Source organism: Lactuca serriola, chromosome 8 (assembly GCF_051521515.1).
Source record: "Lactuca serriola cultivar US96UC23 chromosome 8, Lser_US96UC23_V15, whole genome shotgun sequence".
NCBI lineage: Eukaryota > Viridiplantae > Streptophyta > Magnoliopsida > Asterales > Asteraceae > Lactuca > Lactuca serriola.
In genome coordinates, this window is record NC_136415.1 from 152,215,598 (window position 1) to 152,227,701 (window position 12,104).

Below are 12,104 nucleotides of genomic sequence, written 5' to 3' on the forward strand. Positions count from 1 at the left end.
GGCTTTTGACTATGTCTTCTAAGGACATACTTGAGGATCCAGCTTGTTGAGGGGGTTGTAGTTGCCTCGGTTGGTAGTTTTGTTATGGGAATGGAGGCCTTACTTGGTAATGGGGTGGGGGTCTTTGTTGATAACCCATGTTTTGGTTGTTGTTCCACCCTTGATTGCCTCAGGGCTGATCATAAGTTCTTTGATTATGCCCGGAATAGCCTCCTATAACATTTGCTTCTTCATATTCTTCTTGCAATTGAGGACACATATCAGTCGGGTGTCCCACTTAAGTGCAAATGCCACAGGGACGGGGTGTGGATTGCACATCTTTGTCCTTAGCAAGCATCATTACCACCTTAGTCAATTCGGATAGTTGAGCTTCAATTTGAGGAGTGTGCACCTCTTTTACACCTCGAGGTGCATCTGTGTACCAATCTTCATCTTGACTAGTATGCTTTGAATCCTCCGCCATGTTTTTTATGAGATCCCGAATCTCCGTTGGGGTCTTGTCAGTCAAAGATCCTCCACTTGAAGCATTAAGAAGTCTTCTTTCCCAAGGATTCATGCCTTCAATGAAGTATTGAAGGATTTGATACTCACTAATACCATGCTTTGGGCAACGGGCACAAAGCTTTTTGAACCTCTCCCAATATGTATGAAAGGCTTCTCTTTTGTGTTGTTTGATCCCAATTATCTCTCTTCTTAGGGCTGAGGCTTTCATTTCTGGGAAGTATTTGTCTAAGAAGAGGCGTGCAAGATCTACCCATGTGTTGACCGTCCCCGGTGGAAGGTCATAAAGCCAATCTTTTGCTGAGTCTTGCACTGCAAAGGGGAATGCCCTAAGCTTGATTTGGTCTTCAGTGACATTGTGCGGTTTCATGCCAACACACACAACATGGAACTCCGTGAGGAACTTGTGGGGATCTTCATTTTCTAAGCCTCTAAAGGTTGGGAGTAAGTGAATGAGACCGGATTTTAATTCAAGGTTTGTGGCTGCCGGATAAGTGATGCAAAGAGGTTGTTGAGTAACCTCTTGCCTCGCCCATTGGTGAAGGGTTTGTTCGGGTGGTGGATTTGGAGGCGGATTCCCTCCATGGTTGTCTCCCATGGTATGAGTAGTGGTTGAGGTTTCTGTGGGTGTAGTGTTTGGGTTGTGATGAGTATGTGAAGAGGGTGGGGTGGTATTTCTGGATGAGGATGGTTGAGGTGAAGGTAATGGACTTTCTGTTTCGGATGCGGACACACTTGAGAGGGTAATATCCTCCCAAATGTTAATGACCGGGGGATTGGATGATGAAGAAGTACCGGAAACCGGTTGCCTCTTACGAAGCTTGGCTTGCTTCCTTAACTTCTTTGCAGTCTTCTCTATCTCCGAGTCAATTGGCAGTGGTGTACCTGTACGAAAAGATCTAGGCATAAACAATTAGTAACACCGTGTCCCCGGCAACGGCGCCAATTTGTTAGGCGTGTCAAACCCAACAAATAATAGGGGTACAATAGACTCCAAATACACTGCTTTAATGCACTAAAAAGTAGTACAAGGCAAGCAGGGTCGAACCACAGAGACACGAGACAAAAGTCTATACCTTTTTGCACAAGGTACTTTGGTCACAAAGGGGGGTTTGTTTGCAAAAGTAAATAACTAAATAACAATCTACTTTAAAAGCATGCACAAAATAAAATAGATTTGTAAACAAATTGATTGAATGGTTCTAGTTCTAGTTCTCAATGTTGTTGTTCAACTTGATTATGATTTGATGTAATTCAAGATTGCTATTCTATGTTGGTACTGAAAGATATTAACACGCTCTAATAACTCTCGCTTGTCAAATTATCTAACCAAAACACGCTCTTTGATTAGACCTAGCCTTACTAATTCAATCTAAACACGCTCTTAGATTGTATTGAAAAACTGCATTAAGTTTTGTACAAGCTTCCCAACAATGTTCATTCCTTCTCATATGCTCGGAAGTGTGAAAACATGTGATATATGTTTTACAATAAGAAAACTTATTGCTTGTTACCAATTATTAACTCAATAGAACGATTAGGTGCCCTAAAAGTTAATTAACTGCACAAAAATTCAATTCATGAAAGTGGCCAATCAAACACAAATCAAATTCAAGGATTCTAGTTTAAACAAAAACATAATCACTAGAATAGAATCACAAATCAAACATCAAATCATATGCTTCACGTCAAGCAATCAACATGTTTTGAACAAGAACTAGAAACTAAGGTTTCTTAGCCACACATGGCTAAGAACAAATCAAACAAGAATAAGATGGAACTGGAATGTTTAATCCTTACAAAAGTGAAATCCAAATGTTTGCAATGATTAAGTCTTCTCAAAAGCTCCAAGAATTCTCCCAAAAATTGCCCTGGATCGCCAGAAACTACTCCCAAAACCGTTCTTCCTCCAAAAATGATGTCCCCTGGTTTTTTATTAAAGTTCACGTGACATGCCATGAGGCCATGCGTTTTTAGCATGGCCATGCCTTTTGCCCATGTGTGTTTTTTTTTTTGGCATGGCCATTTGTCTTGACCATGTGTTTTTTGGCATGGCCCATGCTTTTTGCTAAAATTCCAAAGAGTCTTCACTGTTGGCTCCATCTTCATGTTTTCTGCCATGGAATGACCGGTTCATCTTCTCTTCATGTTCCAAAGCTCTACGCTCCAAGCATCCAAGCATCCATGCATCCAAGCTCCGCGTTCCATGCTCCATAATGCCTGCAAAATAAATCAAAAATAGTGAAGTACCAAGCATTCTTAATGAAATATATAATTGCCCTAATGATCAACTAAATGCAAGAATTATGAAGTGGAATGCTATAAAAAGACGGAAATAATCATGCAAAATAGGTGCATAAAATGCACCTATCAAACATTGTTCAAAATAATTTGCATAATCTAAATACATGTTAATTTAGTTCATTTCCTACACTTTCCTGTAACATTAGAGTTTTTTGTAATGTTACATTCAAAAGATGGGTTATTAGAACAGACACCTTAGATGTTTGACGAAATGTCTCAAAGAATCTGACACAAGTTCTTTACACTCACTTCACAATCAAATATAAATTATGGTTTTATTTTTTTTTCTAGATTTTTAGCATCATGCGTTTTTGTTGTTTGCAGCTTTGTAGTGTTACGTGTTTTTTTGTCCTGTCCTCAGGTTTTTTTTTTTTATCTCTGATAGGGCTTCGTTTATTATATTTATTGTAAACTATCAATTCAATCTTTGTTATGACTTTTATCAACATGATAAGATTCTAATAAGTTGTCCATTTCTTGATCTTTTAGAAAAAGATGTTCTAACTGGATTACCATCTACGACTATGGTATTCTAATTTGTTGATTAAGCGATTTATGATTTGGCTTGGATAGTCTTTAATGATTATGATTGGCTTGATAGTTGTTCCTGTCGTCAGAAAATACATCCAACAAAAACTGAAAGACAATTTTTTAAAGTAATACACTCATCTAACTTTAAAAATCCTTTTTCAACTTTGATGACATGTAACATATTTTAGCTTAAATTTTCAATTTTCTTGGCATGTAATAGGTTATGACTTAAATAATGATATAAGATATTTGGGCAATCAAGTTTTCTTCAGTTCTTAACTTATTTTTGTAGAAAGCGGTCCAATTTGGTATTATTTATCTCACAAACGACAAGTCTCATGTTTCTTTTAGCATATCCATTAGATTTAATAGTTTCTTATCTATATCTGTTTTTTTTTTAAATGTTAAATCTTGATTAATTGAATGCACGTCAGCTGGTAGTAAAGGTGCAAGAAGTGCAGAATATTAATTATGGGATGATCATGGCTATGTCAGCCAAAATAAAATTCTAAAGTAACAAATGCTAAATTCAAAAGGTAAGCCCTTGTAATGTAGAATACATATTATACTTTCCAAATAAATAACCAAAAACTAACCTCATTCCAAAATAAATTACATTTTAACTAACATCAATAAATTATGATTACACTAACTTAATTTTTAATTATACATTATAGAGGGTCGATTAATATATATAGTGACTATTTTTATATTCGTATTGTTTTTGAACTACAAAAAGCTATATTCATATAATAAAAATGAAATGGAACATATACGATGGTAATAATGCGAAAATAACCTTCAAATTTGGTTTGATATTAAAATACTCTAAAACTTATATTTAAAAGCAACAAGAAATAACAAGAAACTTTCAAAAAGAAATAAGAAATTGCAACGAACTTTTCAAAATTATCAAGAATGTATAATATAGGATGATATAATGCTAAAAAACATTGTGTTTGATCTAATGCGAAAAAGAATAATTTTATATGAAAGTAGGATTGCTGTAATATTAAAAGAACCTATATGTTTTTTTATCTGATGTAGAAATTGTCAAAACATACTTCGACACCGACAAGAAATAGCAATAAACTTTAAGAAACAATCGATATTTAGCAATGTACTTTTAAAACTCTCAAGAATGTAAATTATAGAATGGTAAAAATGATAAAAACATTAGTATTGCCAAATGCAAAAAAGAACATTTTTATATGTATGCTAGGATGCTAATAATGCTAAAATTGGTAAAATAATGAAAAATTTGCTACAATTGGTCTATGCATGATAGTCGGAGGTATATTCTATACTCATTTGACAAATTTCGTTCCTTCGAAAAACATTCAATTTCATTCCTTATAATTGAAACTTCTTTCCATTTACCTTTTATGATCGTTTGGTGTTGTATTCAAGTATCTTCTCAGTAGGGGATTTCCATCTTAAATCATTTAATAGATCCCTTATTCACCCAATTATAGGTTATCAACATCTCCATATTTTTAACATTCTCATCAATTCATCCCTATTTTATTAATCTCTATTTGAAAATTTCGAACTTTTTTTTTATCTATTTAGGGTTGTCCGTTAAACTCATTGAGGCGGTGATGAAGGAATTATATCTTTTAACTGCATGTCCTGATATGTGTATACCTTATCACATGTTTAAGAAATAGAACCTCAATTTACCAATTTCCTTAATGGTTTTTTTCATTACTTTAATTATGGTTGGCTACTTTTGTTCTAAATAGGTGTATAATGAAAATCAAGTTTTATTTTTGTTCTTTTATCTGTTTAGCATCGAAGCAACAAGAAAACATTGTTTTTTTAAGTCATCTTGAATAACCATTTAATAGCTATATTTAAGACCACAGATCTTACTCAAACGTCCGCAAATGTCTTGAAGTAAGCATTCATTTTTCCATTATTTTATCATTATCATAAAATAAAAAAAGACATCCTCGTGTGTTTAAATTGTTTAATCCGTATCATAATAACAAGTAAGTTGTGTGTCAATTCTGTCTTTTGACATTTTCAATGAGTCACGGACAAAATCTAAATCGTGCAAACATAATTGTTGCTATATTTATTGGTTAGAGTTTCATTATATCTAATATTGTAGGGGGTTTATGTGGTTAATAGGAACAAAAATAAGTAGCAATTTTTTTTTGAAACAAACTGTTCTATTTCACAATATAACCATAAAATAACAATGTATTTTGAAAGTCCATTGTCAAATGCTGGATTTTACTTGCGTATATCCGTTTTCATGCATGATCAACTATATGTAGTTGTTTTTTGTGTCACAACTAAAAAAGGTTTGAAGGTACTCATATGTGACGAAGAAGGTCGTTCAACTAATTAAACAAAAAAATTATCTACAAAGAGTTCCTTGAACGACTATATATATTTATCGATTTCAATATATTTTCTATACATTTTAATAATACCAATAACCCTGATTTTTTATAATTATTCTGCAATATCTATATACATTTTATTTTATTTATGTATTCCCCCGGGTTTACACACGGCTCATATATAATCTAGTATGGTTCTAACTTACAAACAGATTCCGGATGCCGTTTGACTTGTAATCAAATTCAAAATCTTAGTACACAATACATTTATTCAACATCTTTAGTCTTTTTTTTCTTTGGAATTCATGTTTTTTTATCAAGATGGAAACAGTAGAATAGTTTTTCTCAATATTTTAGCAAATGTACCTAATAAAATTGGAAATTCTTAACATTTATCATGCACAAATGATTGATCCACAAAGAAGTGCATGTTACCTGATGGTATAGGTATAGGAGGCGTTAATAGACCACATAAATCACCAAGCTCTAACTTATTTGATGCTCTATATTGTGTTTTGGTTAAGAAAAGGTTTCGAGTTTGCTAGACGACCAAGCATCATTCACAAACCTTGGTTACGTTTTTAATACAAGATAAACCATTCACAATTTCTTTATTTGATATCATCTTAAGTGCTGGAAAATTGATATGCCCAAGGCAAGCATGTCAAAGCCATGATGACTTACTAGTTTCACTAGTTAGACACATTTATTCTGTAGTTAAATTTATTTTATAGAGACAATTAGACGATGGTTTTACCTTCACTAAGAGCCTTCCATCTTTGTCGTGTATCCAAAAAAAGGACCCAACATCAAAATCTTGTCACCTTTTGCTGCAAGTTGTCTTAGACTAATGATGCTAGTGCACAAGCTAAGTATATAATAAACATCTTGTAATAGTCTTTTTTCACAATTGTTGCATTGAAAAAGAATCGAACCTTTACCTTCGATACAAACTTTAGAACCATCTCGAAATCGAACAACACCATGAATGGATTTGATTAAGGTTTCGAAATTTGTCCTTTTGGCATGTGATGTGATTATTTGTTCCATTATCGAGATACCAAACATTAGTATGAATTGAGTCGCCTCTAGCTGATCGGTTTGGGTGTTACTTTATGTTCATTTAAGAAAATTTCTTCCTTGTGATCCATCGTATTGCATGTTGCTAAAAAACACTTGTATGCATGTTACCAGTCTTGTTTTGGACCAAGTGCACATCGTTGTTATTGCTATTACTTCTTTCTTTTTGTGGATTCTTTCACTCAGCTGCATAGTGCTCGTAATCTTGACAATTATAACATTAAATGTTACTTTTGACTTGGTTGGAGGTTCCCCGGTCGCCATTACGAGACTGAGTTGAACCGCCACCATGATATGTTCCTCTTTTGTTGCTATTACCACCTCTACCATGACCTCTTTCATGTGAGTTACATTTTGCATTTCATTGTGTATACATACAAGGTACAAGAAATATCAACAATCCTGGATTATTAGCTAGAAAGACTATCACAAATTATATACACAACTAAACACTATCTCCTTATTTAATGTAAAAGCTATCTATATGTTCCGACGAAAGATCACTTACAACTTTACAACAATTAGTTGGTAGATCAATTGAGAATTCAAATGAAATTTCTATACAAAAGATAACGTATATTGGCCATCAAATTACGTCCCCCTAGAACTAAAATGATATTATGGATCTCCATTTTCGCTTGAAGTAGGCAAATTACAGAGATCATGAGGGCCAAAGTAGAAGTGATCCCACTAATAATAAAAATTCCACCAAATCTATCAATCTTTAAGGTTTTGGGCATCGTAGAATTTCGCGACGGAACAAATAAGTGATTTTGATGCCACTTCTTTTCCAAGCTTTTTAGAGTTCCGTCAAATCTTATTCTGGCGATTTCTCTTGAGACATCTTCGACCAACGGTGAACCTTTTTGGAAGATCTGAATAAGATACATGTCAAGCAAACGTGGATATATATTTGCTACAACAATTAAAAAAAATAAAGACTTTGTGTTATCGTCGTCGCCAGTAAGTTTGTAATTATATTAGGAAGGAGCATATGGACTAGTTGGATCCGACCCGACCGATCCTGGTCTGGTACTGGTTTGCATTCAATGGGATTTGGGCTGGTTATATTAGATTATTAAGCCATGCATATTGAAAAGGCGCAACTGTTTAGGAACAATATATTGTATATATATGTATAATTGAAACTCTTTGTACGTGTTGCTCACTAAAAGTGAATAAATAAAAGATAAAAAGTTTAGTATATTATCTTTGTTAATTCCCTCTCTTGATCTATCATCATGGTATCAAAGCCGGTGTCTTTGAATGTTGGAAACAGATTACAACCACAACTCCTAAAATTAACCGGTATTAATTAGCATCACTAGAGTATCCAGATGAAAGTTCTTTATGAACCCCAAGATTTGTGGAATATTGTTTAAACAGGATATGTTAAACCAAATAATGTATCTACCCTTAACGCAAAATAAACTGCCGAGTTAAAACAAAATAAAGAGAAAGATATATAAAGGATCTCCTCAACGTCAGCATAAACATGCATGGGATATTCTTTACAAGACTTACCGGGGTGAAGAAAAGGTTAAATTCGTGAGACTTCAAACCTTAATTAAGGTGTTAATTCGATAATATTAAAATGAAGGAATCCGAATCCATACAAGAATACCACAACCGAGTCATCGTATTACTAAACCAGATGAGGATAAACGGTGAAAACACCAAAGACAGAAGAGTTGTGGAAATGATTTTACGTAGCCTTACTATAAAATTGGAATACATGATAGATCCAATGCTTTTATTGCCAAAAGTTTTGACACATGATAGAAGTGTGCATGAAAAGAATTTAGGATGAAGATCTGCAATTGTGAGATATGATATTTATGAAGTTAAATGACCACTAGGAAAAGATAACCTTTTAATTATTAAACGTCATAAATTAGATTTTATAAACATGTTAACCAAACTTTGTACAGTTCAATACATCAAAGAAATTAAACATTTGGTTGTATAAATTAAACTACTAGTAGAATTGTATAGAAAGTAAAATGATGATCTACCAATCTATTAAACTCTCCAATGAGTTCAATGTATTGTAGATGTCGGCCAAATCAAAAACAATTTTATTTCTTGCATGCACCTTTCCCTTGCATTTGTTAAGATGTATTTCCATGACTTGGTAAGAGAGAAACCTTACAACTTTACAAGTAATTAAATTCATGCAAGAGTAGTATTATTTTGCTAATTAAGAATTGCAAGTGATGAAGAGGAGGAGTACTTACAAAGCCAAAACCAGAAGTGATAGGTTCAGAAGAGACCAAGGCATAGTCTCCTGAGTACTTGCTAAGAAACATCTTGATGTATGGAATTTCATCAACAATGGCATCAGCACCACCATCTTCTGACAAAGCATGAGCATAATGCTCGTATGAGTAGTAATCCCTCTTTTGATGACCTTCAAAGTGTATGTTACTGACGGTTCCCCCTCTCATAAAAGAGCCTCCATGAAAGCCCACAATTCCCCGCTTTGATGTTAATTCAAATTGTTCTACTGTCAACAGTGAGGTTAGTGTTGCTGTGTAGCTGGTGATCAATATAAGAACTACGAGTAACCAGATAAACAGTACAAATCTTGACAGATTGCTTGATAACTTCTCTCCTACAATACAAATGAAACCCACTCTGAGATTTTGATCAAATTCTAATTGGTAAAAGGATCATAGAGAGAAAGAGGGAGAACTTTGAGCAAAAAAGATGGTCAACAAGATGAACCAGAAGATTGTTCCAAATTGCTGAGCTGGTGAACGTTCGGAATCTTGATTCATACATTCAATAGCCCAGACAACAAACACAGTTAGAATAAGAGAAGCAATAGCAGTTAACCATAGACTCAAGTCAAACGGCTTTAAGAAAAACCACATGTCTCTTTTCTTGATTCTCACTAGTGTTCCTATACCCAAGTCGGTGTAAGTCGCTGTAAAATCAGCATAAACTGATCTGTTGGCCAAGATTGTTGAATCGCCCACCACTGCATCAATTTCCTATCAAGAAGTAATATATAGACTATTATATATAGACTACAAAATTAGATGTCTTCTTATATTAATCATATGCGTTTTCTTCAGCCAGAAACAACATACATACCTTATTATAGACTTTGCGTACAAGATCATCGTAAGTGACATTCTCAAATGCAATGAATATGTAAGGTACTTTATAAGGCAACGCACGTATGCAAGTATTAAATACATCTACCGAGAAACCTTTAGCCGTTGTAACATTTGTCTCAGCATTATGATCTACATCCATGAAGTACTTAAAGTTTTTTATCTTCAGAACACCAATTTTTAACGTTTTACTGGGAGTAGTTGTTTGTAACTCCCCACTTTTTGGACTAAAATATCGATGCTCGCTGTTAATCACAGATTCTAATGTCCGGATTCCTTCTGATGGTGTCCAATACCCTACTCTCTTCTCACCATAGTCGATTACATTCACAATCTCATATCCATTGGATCTTACTTTTCTTTCACTAAGTTCAAACTCACCACTTATACCCTTGAATCTGATTTTCAACACCTCATGTAAGAGCAAAGTCCCACCATTAATATGGGGGACTCCAACCTTCTCAACACACTCGGCAAGTGCCCAGATTGTGTCGTATGCCCATATGGCAGGAATAGGCATCTCTTTTGTTATTGAGGTTGGGTACCTTCTGTAAAATATATTTTTCCATCTTGCTGTTAAGTTATGCAGCCTGTGTGATGCTGGAAAGTACGACCTAAAACCTAGTGCCCCTTCTAATGACTCCATAACTTCAAACTTTGTTGATCGCAAGAGATCAACTGTTTTTTCAGTTAAAATCCACCCATATTCTTCTGTAACCATTCGTAACCTTTTTGCTTCTAGGAAAAGGCTAGAGGCGACATATGCACAATAACTACAGTTGTGTTAAAAGTCATTAGCCTATGCAATTCTTTGGTGATATCATCAAGCGTGGCTGAGGAAGAAATGGCGCTTCTGTAACTGATCCGGATGCCTTTATCTTGGAATGACTCAGCCAAATATGGTAAAATCTCCCTCCCATCATCGGTGTCCTCATGAATAAAGATAACATTCCTCCATTTATATAATTCCACAAGGGAAGCAATGCTTTTTGCCATTGTGGACTCGTCTTCTTTGATTTGGAACAAGTAAGGGTAGTCCATTGAGGAGGAACCAGCAAAAGAAAATATAGGAACTTTAGCTTTGTTAGTGAACAAGGACAATAACTTGGATTGAAGATGCGTTTCTGGGCCTATGATGGCTTTCACCTTTACGTTATTCAGAAGATCCTCTACTACTCAGGCAAATTAAAAGAAAAAATTACTTTCAAGATAAATAACTTAAAGGGAAACTGAATATATCAACAGAAATGACTTAATGAAACAAACAAGAGAGCTTACCAGCTGACAAAGCTTTAATGGTATCTCCTTTGGAGTTCCTAGTGTGAACAACTATCCTTGTTTTGTAACTGTGATTAAGAGCATAAAAATCAGATATGGCCATGGTAATGCTCCAGTGAATTGACTTCCCTATCCATGATTTAATATCTAGAATGATCCCCAAGCCTGTTAACATATTGTTATTTCTGTTGATATTTTTGTTTTCAGATGGAATGGAGTGTGCAGATACTACAAGGTTTAAAAAGCCAATGAGTATTAGAAGAAAAAGGTTGATCTTCTTCTGCTTTCTGTGCACCATGGTTGCAGATAGGTAGGTGCTTGTTCTGATTAACTACTTGCACAGTTATATTATAACCATATATATATAACCTGCATGCACCACAAAAAAGGAAAATGACTTAAAAGCCCAACGAAGTTTTCAAACCGTTCAAAAAACTTCAATCATGTTTTGTCTGTTCAAAAAAACCCAACAAACTTAACATTTTGTGTAAAAAGCCCAACTAAGTTACACTTTCCTGTAGTCAAATAAGAGAAACAGATGACGTGGCTTATTACCATATCGGAAAAATGACTTGTTAGGCCAACGAAGTTTCCAAAACGTTTAAAAAACTCAAATTATGTTTTGACTGTTCAAAAAAAACCTAACGAACTTAAACAAAACAAAATTGTGATTTTTTGAACGGTTTGGAACTTTGTTGGACTTTTTAGACAAAATGTTAAGTTCGTTGGGTTTTTTTAACAGACAAAACATGATTGAGGTTTTTTGAATGGTTTGGAAAATTCGTTGGGCTTTTAAGTCATTTTCCCCCACAAAAAATTATAATATTTTTTGGACGGCACTAAAGGTTCTAATTAAATATGGTAACTGATGATAGCAACAATAGCATTTTGAGCTCTTAATTTATTAACGTTTGATATATAATGAGTTGACAAT

General features: G+C 34.3%; 1 pseudogene; it reads right to left on the reverse strand.

Annotated features, from left to right (window-relative positions):
- Window positions 1–7,315: 7,315 nt before the first annotated feature.
- On the reverse strand, window positions 7,316–11,468 carry LOC145067512 (glutamate receptor 1.3-like; annotated as a pseudogene).
- Window positions 11,469–12,104: the final 636 nt, after the last annotated feature.